Raw genomic sequence first — 18,199 nt, 5'->3', positions numbered from 1 at the left:
CAAATTCTCATGAAATATTAAAACTACCATCATATCCAGCCATCCTGTTCTTACTTCTCTTTTTAAACTAAGAGAAGACATTTCTTCAAGAAGGTATTTAGTTTGCCATTTTCATCTCCTTGCCACTGACAAACTACTGATAAAAAGCCCATTACATTCATTATCATTACATTCAATGACTGTGTTTCAATACCTTCCTAGTACTTCTCAGGAGTATTTAACCTCTGCCTAATGCTCCTCTTGAAAAGGACTCTCTTCCCTTACCTCCAGCCTACCTGTGGGTCTGGTAGCTCCTAGTAGGTTCCCTCTTCTGACTTATCCTCCCCTTCTTAGGCACCAAATGAGTCCCACAAGCCTCAGTGCTAGGCCTTCTCCTATTCCAGCTTATCTCCTTGCTGGTCTTTCCTATTCTCCAAACCTCAATTATCCCTACAAGCAGATGACTCATAAATCTGATGTTTTTAAAAAAATTTAATGTGTATGTGCATGTGTTTATGTGATTTATTTTTTTGTGCATGTCATGTGGGTGCCCTGAAGTCAGAAAAGGGCTTCAGAACCCCTGGAGCAGGAGTTGCAAGTGGTTTTAAGCTGTTCAAGGTGGTGGTGGGAACTGAACTCAGATCCTATGCAAGAGCAGCAAGCACTTATTAACCACTGAGCCATCTTACAATCTGGAGATGACTCATAAATTTCTATCCCCAGCACAGACCTCTCCTCTGACCTGCAGAGTCACAAATGCAGGGACCTATCTGACATCTTTTCTAATTCAATATGTGTCCCAAACCAAGTTCATGTGCTTCCCCTTAACTCTAGGTCGCTTCTCCTGTTTTCCATCATGGCAAGTGGTACCACATGCATTTGGCAGCAAACCAAAAACCAGGGAACCAGACTTAACACTGGTCTCATCCTCATTTTTAAGACCTCGTGATTATATGTAAATTTCTCTCAAATACATGTGCTTCTGTCTACCTCCCTAGCCACCTCCTTGCCCACTTTACCCCTGGATTATTTCACCAATTTCCCAACTGGCTGGAGGTAGGGGAGATTATCCTCCCGAATTTGCTCTCCACATTGATCTTATAAAAGCACAATCTAATGTTCATCCTAAAATACTTTACTGTTCTTAAAATCAAATTTTTAATGTCCCATGAGGCCTTGTGATGCCCTATATCCTACTTTTCTGTCCAGGCTTCTGTACTCTAGTTTTCTAGGATCTAGTTTCTTGGGAAGCACAATATCTCCTGTGTTAGACCCTTTCCCCAAATGGCCACAATACTTCTGGTCCCTGTGCCACTCTTGCCAAAAGGTGACATTTACTTCCCCTGGCCTTGAAGTGGGTTGGGACTGTGTGTCCCTGATCAGATGTCCAAGCCTAGGTCATGATGAGGGAATATAATCTCCTCTTAGCACTCACTCTCTCTCTCTCTCTCTCTCTCTCTCTCTCTCTCTCTCTCTCTGTCTCTCTCTCTCTGGAATACACTCCTGGATCACTTGGAATCAACAAAATGTTATGTTCTGTGGAAACCCAAGCTAAATGGGGAACTCACCTATGTGTATCCTGTCCAATAATTTTTCTTGGGTCCCCTAGAGAGCCAAGCCCTGAACCAAGGAACCAGCTTTCAGATGAGCCAACCTCTAGCCATCATCTTTAGCCTCAGTCTTCCAGTTAAAGCCCTGGATGTCATGGGGCAGAGATAAACTGTTCCCTAGAGAAAGATCTGTTTCCTACAGAACCAATGAGCATAATAAACTCTGTTTTATATTATTATTCCTAAATTATCCTTCTTCCCTCTTCAGTCTATGAGATTCCGATACACTCTTAATTCTTTCTAAAGTCTTCTTAGAAATTCTAAGACTAGGTAAAATTCCTGTACATACTTACTTCTGCCATCTTGAACTACTCCTTCATAGTACTACTCAAAAATGTAATTTAACATCAATTTGTGATTTATCTGTGCCCTCCACAAGACCATGCTCCAAGAGGGCACAGATCTCGCCTACTTTTGACCACCTTTTTACCTCCAGAGACTAGTGCCTAAATCAAAGTAGGTACATAATAAATATTGTTAAATGGAAAATTAGCCCAAGCAAACAAAGATACATCTGTTAATGGGCAAAGGGAAAGATTCACCCTCAGTTTTCACCATGTTAATCTGTAATAAAGCAAACAGAATTCCAACTGTCTAAAATCTACTCATTCATGACAAAATAAAATAAAATCATTCCATGGAAACCACTTTAACTTCAATGAAAAAAAAAACCTATTAGCATAAGACAGAAATAAAAGTGCACGCACACACACACACAAATGGATTTAAATTCCAATCAATGATATCTAAAAGGAACCTAACCCAAGTTTTTCATGGGTTTATGGCTGAACTGGCATGACAATAAGAGAAAAAGCAGGAAGGCAATCAGGTGTAGAAGACAATGTAAACAGGGGAGTGACAGGTGAGGGTGGCTAATTAAATACTGGTTCAATAATAAAGTATGGGAAAAATATTGTTCTTAAACACTTCAGAAATACATTTAGTTCCTAAGTACTGTAAAGAAACCAATTTTACTTAAAAGATCTTGAGGGGATCCAAAGAATAAAAACACTGTAATAGTCTTAAAATTGCACACTTACTAAATGTTTTATTAGCTTGTGATCAAGATGTAAAAATACAAAATTTACTTGGCCTATTCTGAAGTGGACAGTTCATCACTATGGGATACTTACCAATAATATCTACAGAATTAATAAATCAAATCATAGATGAAATCATCAAACTGAGTTTCTTTGGGAAAGGAGAAAAAAAAAGTCTTCATCTTCAGCATTACAGAATGAATGGTACGCCCCCCACACATGTTGAAGCCATTACTCCCAATGTAGCCATACAGCTGTCCCTCAGTATTCCTAGGGTTGGGTCCACGAAATCCCACCTCCATGATGCCCAGTCTCTTATATAAAATGGTACGATATTTGAACATAATCCACACATATCTTCCCATATAATTGAAATTATCTCTAGGTTACTTATAATACCAACACGATGTGCATACTATATAAACATTTGTTATACTATTTAGGGACTAGTGACAAGAAAATACAGCCTGTACATGTTCAATACAGACACAATCTTTTTCAAATATTTTTCATCTGCCTATGGATGATACCATGTTTGCACAACCCAGTTACAAAAGGTTCACTACTTGACATAGGTCCTTTAAGGAGACAGTTAAAGACAAATGAAGTCATACGGGTGGCATAATCTGATATGGCTAGTGTCCTTACAGAAAAAAGGAAGGATCTCAGTGTTGGGGAGGTGGACACAGGAGGATCCCTGGGGTGTGCAGTAGCCTAATTGGTGAGTTTCTGAACAGTGGGAGACTCTGTCTCAAAGGAAGTGGATGGCATTCCTGAGGATGACATCTGCTGCCCTCCAGCCTCCATACATATACCCAGAAATGTGTATGCGTACCTGCACACACACATGCATGCATTAAAACAAAACAAAACAAAACAAAATAGAAAAGAAGGGGACAGGATAACAGATATTTCTCTTTTCCAGAATATACGAAGAAAAAAGTCAGGAAGACATAGTGAGAAGGCAATTGTCTGCAAGTCAGAAAATGAATTCTTATCAGAAAACAACCCTACAACATCCTGATCTTACTCTTCTACCCTCCAGAACTCAGAGAAAATAAATTTCTGTAGTTTAAGTCAACCACTCTGTGGTGTTTACTTTGGCAGACTTAGCAGATTAGATGTTTAAATACATTAGCCTAAGGCCAAAGTAGAATGAAGGCATGTAAACACACACATACTAAATCAATTGGCTGATTTTGAAGCAAGTACATGTCATTACTACTGAATAGCTACCATTAATTTCTATAGAAGCTAATCACTTACGAAGTCACTGAATGTAACTGGCAGCCATGACATGCATGTGGAGGTTAAGATGACAACTGGCAGAAATTGGTTCTCTCTTTCCATCATGTGGGGTCCAGGGATCAAACTCAGGTTGGTAGGTTTGGAGGTAAGCACCTTTACTTGCTGTGACAGGGCACAATTTATAAAAATTAAGAGCCCCTAGCCAGGCGTGGTAGCGCACGCCTTTAATCCCAGCACTCTGGAGGCAGAAGCAGGCGGATCTCTGTGAGTTCAAGGCCAGCCTGGTCTACATCGTGAGTTCCAGGACAGCTGGGGCTACAGGGAGACCCTGTCTCAAAAAGACCAAAAAAAAAAAAAAATTAAGAGCTCCTGAAGATGGGAGGATCCTTCATGAGCAATGATACAAACATCATTATGTGCTTCCTGATACGCTCTGTGAAGGGCATGGTGAACACCCCTGTGGTTTTCCTGCTAGAAGTGTACAACCTAAATCTAACTGTGGGGAAAAAGGGTTCAGTCTTTAAATCAAAATTCATAGTCATGAAAGATTGATGGAAAGTAGATAAGATATGATAATAAAATACAACATAGGATCCTGTACTGGTTCTTGAAACAGAAATGTATTTTTTTGTCTTCAGAGGACTTTTGTAGTGGTTTAATGTGAACTTCCTGCTTTTGATTACTATACTACACTGAAATTAAGAGAATATCGTCATTTTTAGGAAATACAGAAATATTTGTATTAGTGCATTTTTTTCATTATAAAAAACATAAACCTGTATAACTTTATAGTGAAAGTTTTATTTAGGTCACAGTTTTAGAGGATGAACATCCAAGGTTGGGTGTCCTCACACTGCCAGACCAAAAGCCAGAGAAAGATTCAGGGGTCAGGTTCAGGCTTTTCTTTTCTTTCTTTTTTTTTTTAATTTATTATTATTTTTTTTATGTGTATGAGTATATTGCCTGCATGTATGTAAGTGCACCTTTTGTTGTGCAATGCCTACAGAGGTCAGAAGAAGGCGCTGGATCCCCTGGAGTTGGAGTTACAGACAGTTGTTAATGCCATGTGGGTACTGGAAATCAAACGCGGCTCTTCTGCAAGAGCAGCCAGTGACCATCTCTCCAGCCCCGAGGTTGGAGTTTTTTAGCAACTTGTTCTTTTTTTTAATATTTTGTTATTTTTATTGTATGTGTATGAGTGCTATGCCTGCATGTAAGTGCACCTGTGTTGGGCAATGCCTGCAGAGGACAGAAGAGGCTGTCGGAGCACCTGGAACTGGAGTTACGGACAGTTGTTAGCTGCCATGTGGGAGCTGGGATTCGAACCTGGGTCTTCTACAACAGTCAGTGTCCTTAACCGCTGAGCCGTCTCTCCACCTCCAACAACTTGTTTTTGTGACAATTAAGTTAAGGTTCCAGAACTACCTTAATCCCTTCCAAAAGCAGGGCCTCCAATTACCTAAGCACCTCCCAACTAGGCCCCATCTTATAGGTCCTGTTATCTCTCTCATACCATACACTGAAGACAAGGCCTTCAACACACCAACACTTAGAGGACAAAGCACAGCAACATTTACAGGTAAAGAGACATCATTTCCCAGCCAGGCGTGGTGGCGCACGCCTGTAGTCCCAGCACTTGGGAGGCAGAGGCAGGTGGATCTGTGAGTTTTTTTATTTTGATATATCACAGTGAAAGATTTATCGTCCTCTTTTTTTTTTTTTTTTTTTTTTTTTTTTTAAAAAAAAAAAAAAAAAAAAAAAAAAAAAAGAGAGAGAGAGAGAGAGACATCATTTCCCAAGGTAATTAAAACAGTACACTAGAAAATATGTATTTAGTGCTGGGAGATAGCTCAGCAGGTAGAGGACTTGGTGTGAGATCAGAGTTCAGATCCCCAGAACCTACATAAATGCCAGGTGGATGTGACGGCCTGTCTACAATTTCAGTGCTAAGAAAGTGGAGACAGGGGATCCCTGAACAAGCTGACTAGTTAGACTGGCCCAACAGTGAGTTCTGGGTTCATCTTGCCTCAATGATAAATGTGAAGAATCAATGAAGAAGACACTCCACAACAATAATGAGCTTCCAAAAGCACATACATGTGCACCCCCACACATCCTAGCATGCACGCACACACACACACACACGCACACACACACACGCACACACGCACGCGCGCACGCGCACACACGCACACACGCACACACACACGCACACACACGCACACACACGCACGCACGCACGCACACACACACACGCACACACGCACACACACGCACACACACACACACACGCACACACACACACACGCACACACGCACGCGCGCACGCGCACACGCACACACACACACGCACACACACGCACACGCACGCACGCACGCACGCACACACGCACGCACGCACGCACGCACACACACACACACACGCACACACACACACACACACAAATATTTAATACAAAAGAGTAATGGGGACAAGATGGTTTAGCAGGTAGAGGCACTTGCACTCAGACCTAATGATCTGAATTCAACCTCCAGATCCCAAACAAGGTGTCAGAAAGAGAATGGAGTTTGGAGAGCTGTGCTCTCACCTCTATATGCACTTCATAATACATTCTAAAAGAGTAATGGAAGATAAAGGAACAAAAGTATGTAAGACATGTATGAAAGAAATAGTAAAATGGCAGATTTAAATCTCATTTTATCAACAACTATATTAAACACAGATGAACACTCCAAAGCAAAAGAGGGAGGGGTTGACAAAAGAGATTTAAAAATATGATCTGTTGGCTGGGCGTGGTAGCGTGTGCCTTTAATCCCAGCACTCGGGAGGCAGAGGCAGGCGGCTCTCTGTGAGTTCAAGGCCAGCCTGGTCTACATAGTGAGTTCCAGGTCAACTGGGGCTACAGGGAGACCCTGTCTCAAAAAAGAGAAAACAAAACAAAACAAAACAAAACAAAAAAAGATCTGTTGTCTATAAGAGACACATTTTAGATTCAAAGACATTTATATAAAAGATATAGAAAGATAGATACACAAAAAGGGAGACAGAGTGACTATTAATAGACAAAACAGAGACAAGGAATATATTACTAGAAACTAAGAAACATTTCATAGTGATAAAGTCAACAAAACAGGATAATAAATTGATGTAAAAGGCACATCATAAAAACAGCAACAAAAGAGAGCTGGAGTAGCTGTATCAATATAAGGAGGAAAACAGACATTTTGAAAATTGTTACTGAGGATAACTTTTATTTTAAATGATAAAGGGTTAATCCAACAGAAAGACATAATTATAACTCATAAATTAATTCAACAAAGTTTCAGAATACAATATCATTATACAAAAGTCAATTGTATGTCTATAGACTAACAATCTTAAAATTAAAAAAAAAAAATTCCACTTACTTAAAAATTACCAAGTAAGCAGGGCGTGGTGGCGCACGCCTTTAATTCCTGCACTCAGGAGGCAGAGGCAGGTGGATCTCTGTGAGTTCAAGGCCAGCCTGGTTTACATAGTGAGTTCCAGGACAGCTGGGGCTACAGGGAGACCCTGTCTCAAAAGACCCCCCCCCAAAAAACTACCAAGTACAAGCACTGACATGTCCCATTTTCAAAACTTATCCCACAAACCTACAGTGATGAAAATAATGTGGTACCAGACTGGCATCTCAGAATAAGGACAAATATGTATCTACTCATTCTGCAACAAGAGTAACAACTTAATCTTTGACAGAGGCATAACAACAATTTAATGGGGCATCTATTTAACAAATGGTGCTAGGGCAGCTAAACCACATAGGCAAAAGAATTAAACTGGACAGGCATAGATTAAGGGTGCCTGCCTTTAATCCCAGCACTAGGGGGGCATTAGGCAGGCAGATCTCTTTGAGATTGAGATTAGATTGGTCTACATAGTGAGTTCTGGGGGGCTGGGGCTAGGGAGACCCTATCCAAATAAAAAAGACTTTGAGGGGCTGGAGAGATGGCTCAGGGGTTAAGAGTACTGGCTGTTCTTGCAGAGGATCTGGGTTCAGTTCCTAGCACCCACATGGCATTTAACAACCGTCCATAACTCCAGTTCCAGGGAATTTGGCACCCTCTTCTGACCTCCACAGGCACTGCACAACATGGGTATACCTACCTACATGTAGGCAATATACTCATACACATAAAATAAAATTTTAAAAATGAAAAAGGAATGAAACTGGATCCATTCACTCTACATATATACAAAAATTCACTCATAACACAAGTAAATACTCATGACTTTGTATTAATTATTTCTTAGATAAGTGCAAGTGGCAAAATAAAACCCTTCTGTACAACAAATGTCACTGTTATCAAAGTGAAAAGAAAATTTACAGAATATGGGAGAAGTGTTTGTAAATCTGATAAGGGACTAAGTACTAGAATACAAAGGCACTCATAAGGCATTACTCAATTTAAAAAAAGGCAAAAGATTTGAGTGGATGCTTCTCTAAATCATATACATGAATTGTACATGAAAAGATGCTTAGCATCATGAGTCATTTCGGAAATACAAAAATCACCACTATTGTACCACATGTCTTACGATGGCTATAATACCAAAAACTAGGTAATAATCAGTATTGGTAAGGATGTGGATAATTGGAACCATCATATACTACTGAGAGAAAATGGTACAGCTACTTTTGCAAGATAATTTGGTAGTTCCTCAAAGATTAATCGCTGTCACTAAAAGACAGGGCAGCTCCATCCCTACTCATATACCTAAGAGAAACAGACAATGCTTCTATGAGATATCCAGAAGAGGCAAACCCACAGCCACACAGAATGCGGTAGTGGTCACCAGAAGATGGGGAGGGGTGAGGGGGGAGTGGTAAACTGATAATAGGTATTACAGATGTGAGATTTCTTTGGAGGGTGATGAAAATATTCTGAAATTAAATGGTTGTAATGATGTACACAACTCTGTGCACAAATACTTTAAAAGGGTAAACTTTATGGCATGTAAATTATATCTCAATAAAAAGTTATTAGAAGAGTTGATTAACAAAATGATTCTAATGATTAGTCATTCAATTGAGAATTTCAAAACACAGAACTGAACTTAATGATCTATAATAAAATGTAATACCTATGGCCATTAAGACAGTTTTAAAACAGCAATTTAAAAATAATATAATTAAGGCTTGATAGGTGAAAATATGGTTAACATTCTTAGTCGTACATGGAAAGCTGGGGTGCATATGATCAGAATACACTGTACACATGCATGAAAATGCTGAAGAATAAAAATCTTCTCTCTGAAAAGGAGGGTCGTGACATGTAATACATGAGAACAGTACTACACTGAGGAGGCTGCTGCCAGCACAAAGATAGGAACTTATGAGAGGAGGAAATAGTGGCTCAAACCTGTATTTCACTTGGTTTAATATTCTGAGTCATTTGAGTTGAGTCTGTTCTGGGTAAAAATTACCTAATACACAGGCAAAGTAGTTCAGGGTTGTCCTATTGCAACAAAGCTCCCAAAGACACAATCCCAAAGATATAAAGGTACAAGACTTTTAAGAAAAACTCTGGAATGTAATATACTATTTTCTTATGAGGCGGCATATCTAAATGTTAAAAAGTAATGGCTAATGATCACTCATTCTAAGTAGACTAGAAAGTTTTTGAAAGCTTGCTATATTTCAAAGTGCTCAATGTTGGGAAACAGACATAAGAAACAATTCCTGTCTTTAGAGAGTAGGGTAACCATGAGAATAGAGAAACGGGACAAAGTGTAGAGAGTAAGCAATCCTGTGGGTGGGTATCCTTCTGCATGTGCAGTCAGTGCTGACGTGTCAGCTGAGGAATTTCACAGTAAATGGTACTTCAGCCTCAAGGGCAAGAGCATATTCCAAAACCAGGCCTGCTTTATTTTTCAAAAGTATAAGTAGCAAAGCTGGGCATGGTGGTGCACACCTTTAATTCCAGCACTTGAAGGCAGAAGAAGATGGATAGATCTGTGTGAGATGGATACCAGTTTGGTCTACACAATGAGTTCCAGGTCAGCTGGGGCTACAGGGAGACCCTGTCTCAAAAAGACTAAATAAATAAATAGAAATAAAAGTAGCAAAATCTTAGTGTTTTTAGCTATTTGGGGGGGGGATGACTTGAGGAAATATCTTTACTTTTTAATATAATATTCCATTAATTTTACTTAAAACTGAAAAGCACTTATTTTTCAAAACATGTTTTCCAATACTTAACAAACCCAGCATTTGTTAGACATGCTCAGTTCTGGCACTAAGACAGAAGAGAAATGAGCTTGCCAACAGTTCTTGAATGTCTCATTTAAAAGGAAAATAAAGTCTCCAATAATATTAAATCTTGTATATTCAATTATCTAGGAGAACAATACAGATGAGGTAATGCATTAAAGTGTGATTTCCAAATTGGCCAGTTTATGATTAAAATCAAAACAATTACATATACATCTAATATTGTAATTTCCTGTTTGCAAACTATTCAGACTAAGGCATACCATTTATGTTGTCACTGTAGTGTTGACTTTCCATATTTAACTTACAGATTCCGAGAAAAGTATCTGTCATTCCTAACTTATTTATTGTAAATTATAATTAGCAATGGCCATATATTAGTCCCAACTCATTATCTAGAAACCTGCCTGTTTGGAAAATGCAAATGAACCAACCTAAACAAAGGCAACATCCTAACTGGGAGATGAGTTAAAAAAAACAAAAAGAACAACTTACTTGACACAAATAAGCTTTGGAAATTTATGTAAGTTCTTAATGTGATGAGTTTAATGTTTACTTAGAAAGACATCTTCATGGAGTTAAAAGCACAACAAACTGCTCTTGTGATGGTACATTATTAAAACTTGGGGGGTACCCATGGTGCCTGCTAATAAAGAGATAAGCTTTCATTTGTCCACAGGCTCAACAAACACAGATAAAGGAAATTATTCAACTTAATGGAGAAGAGACCAATGTTGTTCAAAGTGTAATTTAATACTAAATTCAGTTACTGATCTATCTCACTAGCCAACAGTGTAGTGAAAAGAACTTCTAAGTTTCTGATCATGTATAGAAAAATGAAGATGGTAGAATGTCTTCAAGATGATTTTAAATAATCTATCATTTTAAAAAGATAATTAACCCTATATGTTAAGTGCTTTAAACATGAAAACCATAAACACTTGATTCCAAATGACTAACTTATAGTATTTTCATTAAATCTTGAGATTTCTACCTTATTTATAAAGTAATTTTCAAAGCAATCCAGTTGTTTGTAGATCTGATATTCCTTTTGCTAATTCAGATTATTAAAAAAAATTCCTACAATTTGCTTCCTGGAAAAGAAGAAATAATGGACAAGTCAGTGTAGATGACCCTCAAGCTACTAATACACTGTCTCAAGTTTGTCTGTAAACTGGTTTTCACTCAGTGTTATAATCAGTAAGTTTCCTGTTTGACAAACTGATTATTTCTTCTGATCCACTGCATTAACTCTAGATGGTTACCCATGTATTCTGAATATCACAAAGTTTTCATGAGAAGTTAACTAATTCAAAGATACATGTAGAATTTAACTTCTCACTTGGATTTATGGTTTAGGACTTACAGACTGTTGTGGTCTCAGCTGTTGATTATGTGTGTCATTCCTTTTAACCTGCATCAGGCATTCATCTCTAAATAAAGCCTCCCATTGTACAAATAATGGACTGGGGAGGGTAGATCTACAGATATCTCTTCAGTCCTGGGGGGTTAGGAAGTTAGTATTAAAGGTTTGTAGTATAGATTTTGTCCATGGAGCATGGATCCCATCCTCACAAACAGCTTGGCGCAGCTCTTTTAAGTCTACTATTGGGTTAGGGAAAATATAGTGTGGAGGCAGTAGCCAATGCTTCAGCTGATCGGTGCTCATAGTATGCTTTATTTACATGTGGCAGTGGGCTCCTATCTTCCAGACTATCAGGCAATGCCTGATTATCATGTAGAAAAAACCTGGGGGTAGTTTTTACTCCAGGTAACTATGCCAAAGGTCATGTTCCAAATAAGGTCAGGCATCCGTGCTTGGTGGCACTTTCCAGGTAAGCCAGAAAGAGAGCAGGAGGCCCCCTGCTAAAAAGGGAAGTCCTTCCATTTGGTGCCGAGCCCCTCAGGGCTATCCGGACATGGAGAACTACAACCTTAACAGCAGGATTTCCCAACAACAGACTAATCTCAAGAATTAAAAATTGATGCTGGGTATGGTGGTGCATGCCTTAATCCCAGCACTGGAGAGGCAGAGGCAGGTGGATCTCTGTGAGTCTGAGACCAACCTGGTCTGCATAACAAGTTCCAAGACAACTGGGGCTACAAGGAGATCAAAAAGACAAATAAAATAAAATAAAATAAAAATAAAAATAAAATAAAATATGCAGTCTCCTCAGCCTCCCTAGTGATTACAGCTGTTGGACCTGCAGTCTTAATGAATGGAAGAGGAGGAATGACACCAGAAAGGTGACAGACCAGTGAGAGGAAAGTAAAATAAGTGAGTAGCGAAGGAGAACTAACATATTCAGGGAGCACCTTGCTACTGTGCCCAGCACTGGGCTAGTCACTAGAGAAATAAAGATACACAGTAATTCTCAAAACCTCACAAGTTAGGAATTATCAGTTTTAGATGAGCAAACAAACTGGCCTAACAATAAGTTATCCCCCAGAGTCACATTATTTATAGCTCCTTGCCTAATAACAAGTCATTCATGGGTTTAGAGTAAAATAAAAATGTTAAGTTAGGGTTGGCAAGATGGCTCAGGGGGTGAAGGAGCTTGCTGTCAGGACTGACAACCTGAGTTTGATTCCTGGGACCCATACAGTAGAAGGAGAGAAACTGAGTCCTGAAAGTTGTCCTCTGACCTCCACATGTGTGCCAGGGCATGTGCACACACAATAAACAAATGTAATTAAAAAACCTTCTTTATGTGTACAAGTGTTATGCCTGCACACATGTAAATGCACCTGTGTTGTACAGTGTCCACAGAGGACAGAAGAGGCCATCTCTCCAGGCCCTCAGATTCTTTTTCTATCCATTCTCCATCAAGTCATTCATCTAGCACAGGCAATTGGCATTCATTCTTGAGACAGGGTCTCCTTGTAGTTTCAGCTGGCCTGGAACTCACTATGTAGACCAGGCTAGTCTCGAACTCACAGAGATTCGCCTGCCTCTCCTGGGACTAAAGGCATGCACTACCACGCCTGGCAATTGGTGTTCGTTCTTAATTTTAGTGTTATTTCTTTTACTGGTATTTCTATACAACAGATCTAAACATAGATTCTGTCACCTCCACTTGCTAGTTCTGTGGCCTTAAATAAGGTTCTGAACCTCTCTATGTACCTTAGTTTTCCTCAGTGAGAAACAGGAAATAGTGCCTCGTTTGCAGGAGTAATAGCAGATGAAAGAAACTCCATGTAGCAAGCTGAGGAGAGCCTACAGGAGCACAGCCCAGCTTCTGCTCAAGTTGCAGGTAAGTGCTTTTCTCTCTCAGCCTAATTTTGGTGTCCTAAATGCACTATGAATTTCCGACATCTGTCAAGAACTCAAAGTTCTGCCTGGAATCTGTTTCCTTCCATCTTCCGTTCCTCCCTCCCTCCATCCTCCCTCCTTCTCTCCCTCCCTCCATTCCTGTGTCTGCAAGTTTTGTGCTATCTTCCCAACCAACTGGTCACCATACCACAATGATTCCATCTCAGAAATCTCTCCTGAACAGTCTCTGAATGCTGCTTTAGTTGAGGTCCTTGACATGCTGCTTAGACTGCTACAACACTCTTTTAAGAGCTACCCTTCGACCTATGCCCCGCTCCCTACACAAAATGCCACCTGAGTAATCTTCCTTAAGAACCAGCAAGCTGAGCTCATCAACTCATTTGTTCCTTTACTTCCTCTGGCTGCAGGCAGGTCCCTAGAGAAGAAAAGCTTCTTGCATTGGGTGCAGGGCTTTTCCCCACCCTACCACACCTACACAAGCACTCTCCAAACCCTTCTGCTCCAGCCATGTTTAACTGCTCAGGCTCTGCAGAACAAGGCCCTGTCATGAAACTGTACAGTGGTACGCTCTTTCTCATACCCAGAATACCTACATGCTCACTTAGAAAGCCCTTTCTCAGCCTGAGACATTCCGACTTCTGCAAAGCCACTTCAGTATCACTGCTTCTAACTTTTCAATATTCTTCCAAGACAACTAGGGTCTTCTATCTTCTGTTTTCACACAGAATTTGCATTCTGTATTTTCCAGAAGCTGTGAATTAGACAAACATGTTCTGCCTTTGAAGCTTGGAAATATCCATTCAGAGAAGAAAACAACTAGGTAAGAAATGATAATTTTTTGTAAGGAACATGTTACTCTAAGAGTGCTATATTCAGCTTTTAAAAGGAGATTCTATCATGGACTACAATACAAACAAACCCTGAGGCTAAATCATAAAGGATTAGTACTGTATGATTCTACTTGTCTGTGGTCTTTGAAATCATCAAACATACAGAAACAAAGTGGAATGGTGTTGCCAGGGTATGGTGTTTGGTGAAGACAGTTGTTAAGTGAATATAGAATTTCAGATTTTTGTAAGATGAAAAAGTTCTGGAGATCTGCTTCACATCCATGTGACCATACTTAACACTAGTGAAATGCACATTTAAAAGGTTAGGATGTTAGATTTTGATATGTGTCTTTCTTACCACAATTTTAAAAAACAGGACTCCTCTCTGTAATCACAGTCAAAGATAGCCTACTAAGTGAGATGATGTATAAGCCAGATCTTAATATACAGCTTCTTCACCCCAATTACATACTAAATAAGTGGCTAGTCCTCAGTCCTTATCAGGCCTGACCCACCAACAACATTTAACTCTGCTCCCTGGCTCCTCCTTGAAAGCCTTCTATCACCTACCTAGTTTCCAGGACAGAACCTCTGCCTAGTTCCTATCACCCAGTGCCCAGACACAGAGCAGAAGCTAGTCTTCAAGACCTCTTCTCTGTTTCATACACACTTACAACCTCTGAGTCCAATCCAAAGCAGTTTTCTATCTATTTCCATTATCACTCCTCTAAAGCACCATGTTAGAAATTTAATTATCCCTTTCCCCATGAAATTAAACACTAAGGAATAAGACAGCAATCAGGTAGGGCTGAGTTCTGAAACTCATTGAAAAAAATCTAGGTTTTGTGTTTCTGTTTGTTTATATCCTCCCTCAAAATAGTTTTTGGCCTCCTTGGACTAATTTTACTGTTAAAAATGCATGGTCTAGGGCTGGAGAGATGGCTCAGCAGTTAAGAACACTGACTGTTCTTGCAGAAGACCCGGGTTCGAATCCCAGCACCCACATGGCAGCTAACAACTGTCCGTAATTCCAGTTCTAGGGGATCCAACAGCCTCTTTTGCCCTCTGCGGGCATTGCACTTACCTACATGCAGGCAATACATACATACAGAGTAAAAATAATAAATAAATAAATAAAAAATATTTTTAAAAATGCATGGTCTAGGGCTGGAGAGCTGGTTCAGTGGCTAAAAGCAATGACTGCTCTTACAGAGGACCTGGGTTCAATTCCCAGCACCCACATAGTGGCTAACAACCATCTGTAACTCTAACTCAGGGAATCTGATGTCCTCTTCAGACCTCCGTGGGCACTGCATGACACAGTGCACTTACACACATGCAGGTAATACACTCATATACACAAAAATAAAATAAATTAAAAAAAATTTTAAATAAAAGAATATATGGTCTAAGGTTGGAGAGATGGCTCAGTGGTTAAGAGCACGGCTGCTCTTGCAGAGGACCCAGGTTCAAATCCCCAAACCCACATGGTGGCTAACAACCATCTGTAACTCCAGTTCCAGGGGATCTGATGCCCTCTTCTGCCCTCTGGGGACACTGTACAACACAGGTTCATTTGCATATATGCATGCAAAACACTCATATACATAAAGTAAAAATAAACATGCACACCTTTAATCCCAGCACTCAGGAGGCAGAGGCAGGCAGATCTCTGTGAGTTCAAGGCCAGCCTGGTCTACATAGTTCCAGGCCAGGTGGGGCTACAGCTGTCTCAAAAAGACCAAAATAAATAAATAAATAAAATAATAATAATAATAATACATGGTCTAACGGTTCTAAATACTCCCTTTAAGCTGAATACTCATATTTTAGCACCAGTATAGAATTCTTTTGACTCTAGATGTATCTCCAACTCCCTTTTGACAATTTGATTAGAACAGCCAACAGCCATTTTAACATGCCTCCCCTAAACTCTCCTAATCTTTACTTCCCGTCAGATTAGGTTATTTCCCCACATGAAATCTTCAATGTCTTCTGTATTCTATCCCAAAGCTGTCAGTACAGTTGGGGAGTTGACCGCTCTCCTCTCTGTTATTAAACTACAACTATACTGGCTTCCCTGCTGTTTCTCAAACAAGCCAGCCCTGTTCTTACATTTTTTTTGCATTAGGTGTTCCTTCCACTGAAAGAGAAGTTGAAAAACCATGGCACACTGCTTATTATTTTTAGATAAAAGTTTACTGGAACACACACTTATTCATTTGCTTACGTATCATCTATACTTTCATATGACAACAGCAGAGCTGATTAGCAACATAGAGACTTTATGGCCCAGTAAATCTTAAATATTTACTATGTGGCCCTGCAGAGCACACTTCTCTCATATCACCAAGCAGTGCCCTCACATTCTTCAGATCTTTGTTCAAACATGGCCAATCTATTTTAAAATATTTTATTATTTTTGTTTTATACAATGTGTATAAATGCACCCATGTCATGAAATGCTCACAAAGCTCAGAAGACAGTATCAGACCCCTAGAACTGGAGTTACAGACAGTTGTTATCCACCATGTAGGTACTGGGAATTGAACCTGGGCCATCTGTAAGAGCAGCCAGTGCTCTTAACTGCTGAGTCATCTCTTGAACTCCTGAATAATCTATTTTAAAAGTAGCCTGCCACTGCCACACCTGTCTACCCAGTCTAGCAAGCTCTCCCCTTTCTTGCCTGACTTTTTCCCATAATACTTATAATCATCTGACAGTCCACATTTTACCAATCTTGTTTCCCTAAACTATGATGTGAAAGCTGTATCAAGGAGTATGTTTTCTGTTATCTATACCAGTCCCTGAAACAGAGTAGATGCTCTGTAAATATGTGGTGAATGAATGTGTGAATGTTAAGCACCTGATAAATACCTGCGGATATGAAAGAAAAGGGAAAGGGATCTTGGGCACAGAGGACTTTGTATATTCAGGCATTTCGGAGATAAAGGCATATTTAAAGCACATTTTTTCCTATTTCCATAAAAACAAATAATGAGTTGTTCTAAAGTTCACCTATTTAGAGGTTTGGTTCCCCCAATCAGACTATGTTACACAACTGTTACACAATGGGAAGAGGTATGTCTAGTTCTCCATTCTGTTTCCAGTGTCTAGACTTAGCATTTGAAACCTAGATCCCTTGTACAACATCTCCAATATCCTGGAATTTCTGCCTCAATAGGTCTAGCACCCAAGTGCTTAGGTCCCTTTGAGACTGCCTGTTCCCTTTTTGCACATAAAAGTTCAACTGAAATCTATCTCAAAGCAATTTTAAAAAATATTTTATTATCTTTATGTCTATGAGTATATGCCTGCATGTAGGTAAGTGCACCATGTCGTGCAATCTCAAAGCAATTTTTGACCAATACCTATCTGAGCACAATTAAGTGCCATCCTGTAAACTTTCATTTACTGCCTTGGGAGAGGAGTATGATATTCATTTGCTTTGTTTCTAACTACAAATGGTTTGTGGGCACCAAGTAAGATAATGTACATGAAAATGCCTGAAAACTCTAACTCAAATAAACAAAAATAAAGTGATACTACAGTTATATACCTTAAAAGTTATTCTGCACAGATATTTTATTTAGGAACGAAACTTCATTAAAAGCACTTTTATACTATTATTCTTAGGAAGATACTCAATGTTCTCTCAAGCAATGTATTCCTAATTTGCCTCAATACTTATAGCCATAAACTGATTCATTAGGTTTAAGAAAAGAAACAGAGGATGAAAAGGAAAAAGAAAGAAAGGCACTACATTTTCTGTATGGAAAGAACATAGAACTGAAAGTGAAGAAACAGGTAAAGTAAAGAAACAGTAAAGTAAAGCTTCTCTTTACAGTGGCTGACAGTTACCGCAGACTCAGAACTGGTCAGTGCTGAGAATAAGTGACTTTTGAATATTCAACTACAAATGGGTATCTACTTCAACCCATTTAAGACTCAGGGAACACTGTGAAAG

At 39.4% G+C, this 18,199-nt stretch overlaps 1 protein-coding gene across 3 annotated transcripts in view; it reads right to left on the bottom strand.

Annotated features, from left to right (window-relative positions):
- The window catches only part of Usp24 (ubiquitin specific peptidase 24), a 142,231-nt gene that overhangs the window by 109,835 nt on the left and 14,197 nt on the right, over window positions 1-18,199 (bottom strand). The gene's annotated exons all lie outside the window — the stretch shown is intronic.

This window comes from Nannospalax galili, unplaced genomic scaffold (assembly GCF_000622305.1).
Source record: "Nannospalax galili isolate Female #2095 unplaced genomic scaffold, S.galili_v1.0 scaffold356, whole genome shotgun sequence".
NCBI lineage: Eukaryota > Metazoa > Chordata > Mammalia > Rodentia > Spalacidae > Nannospalax > Nannospalax galili.
This window is presented reverse-complemented; position numbering and strand designations above follow the sequence as displayed.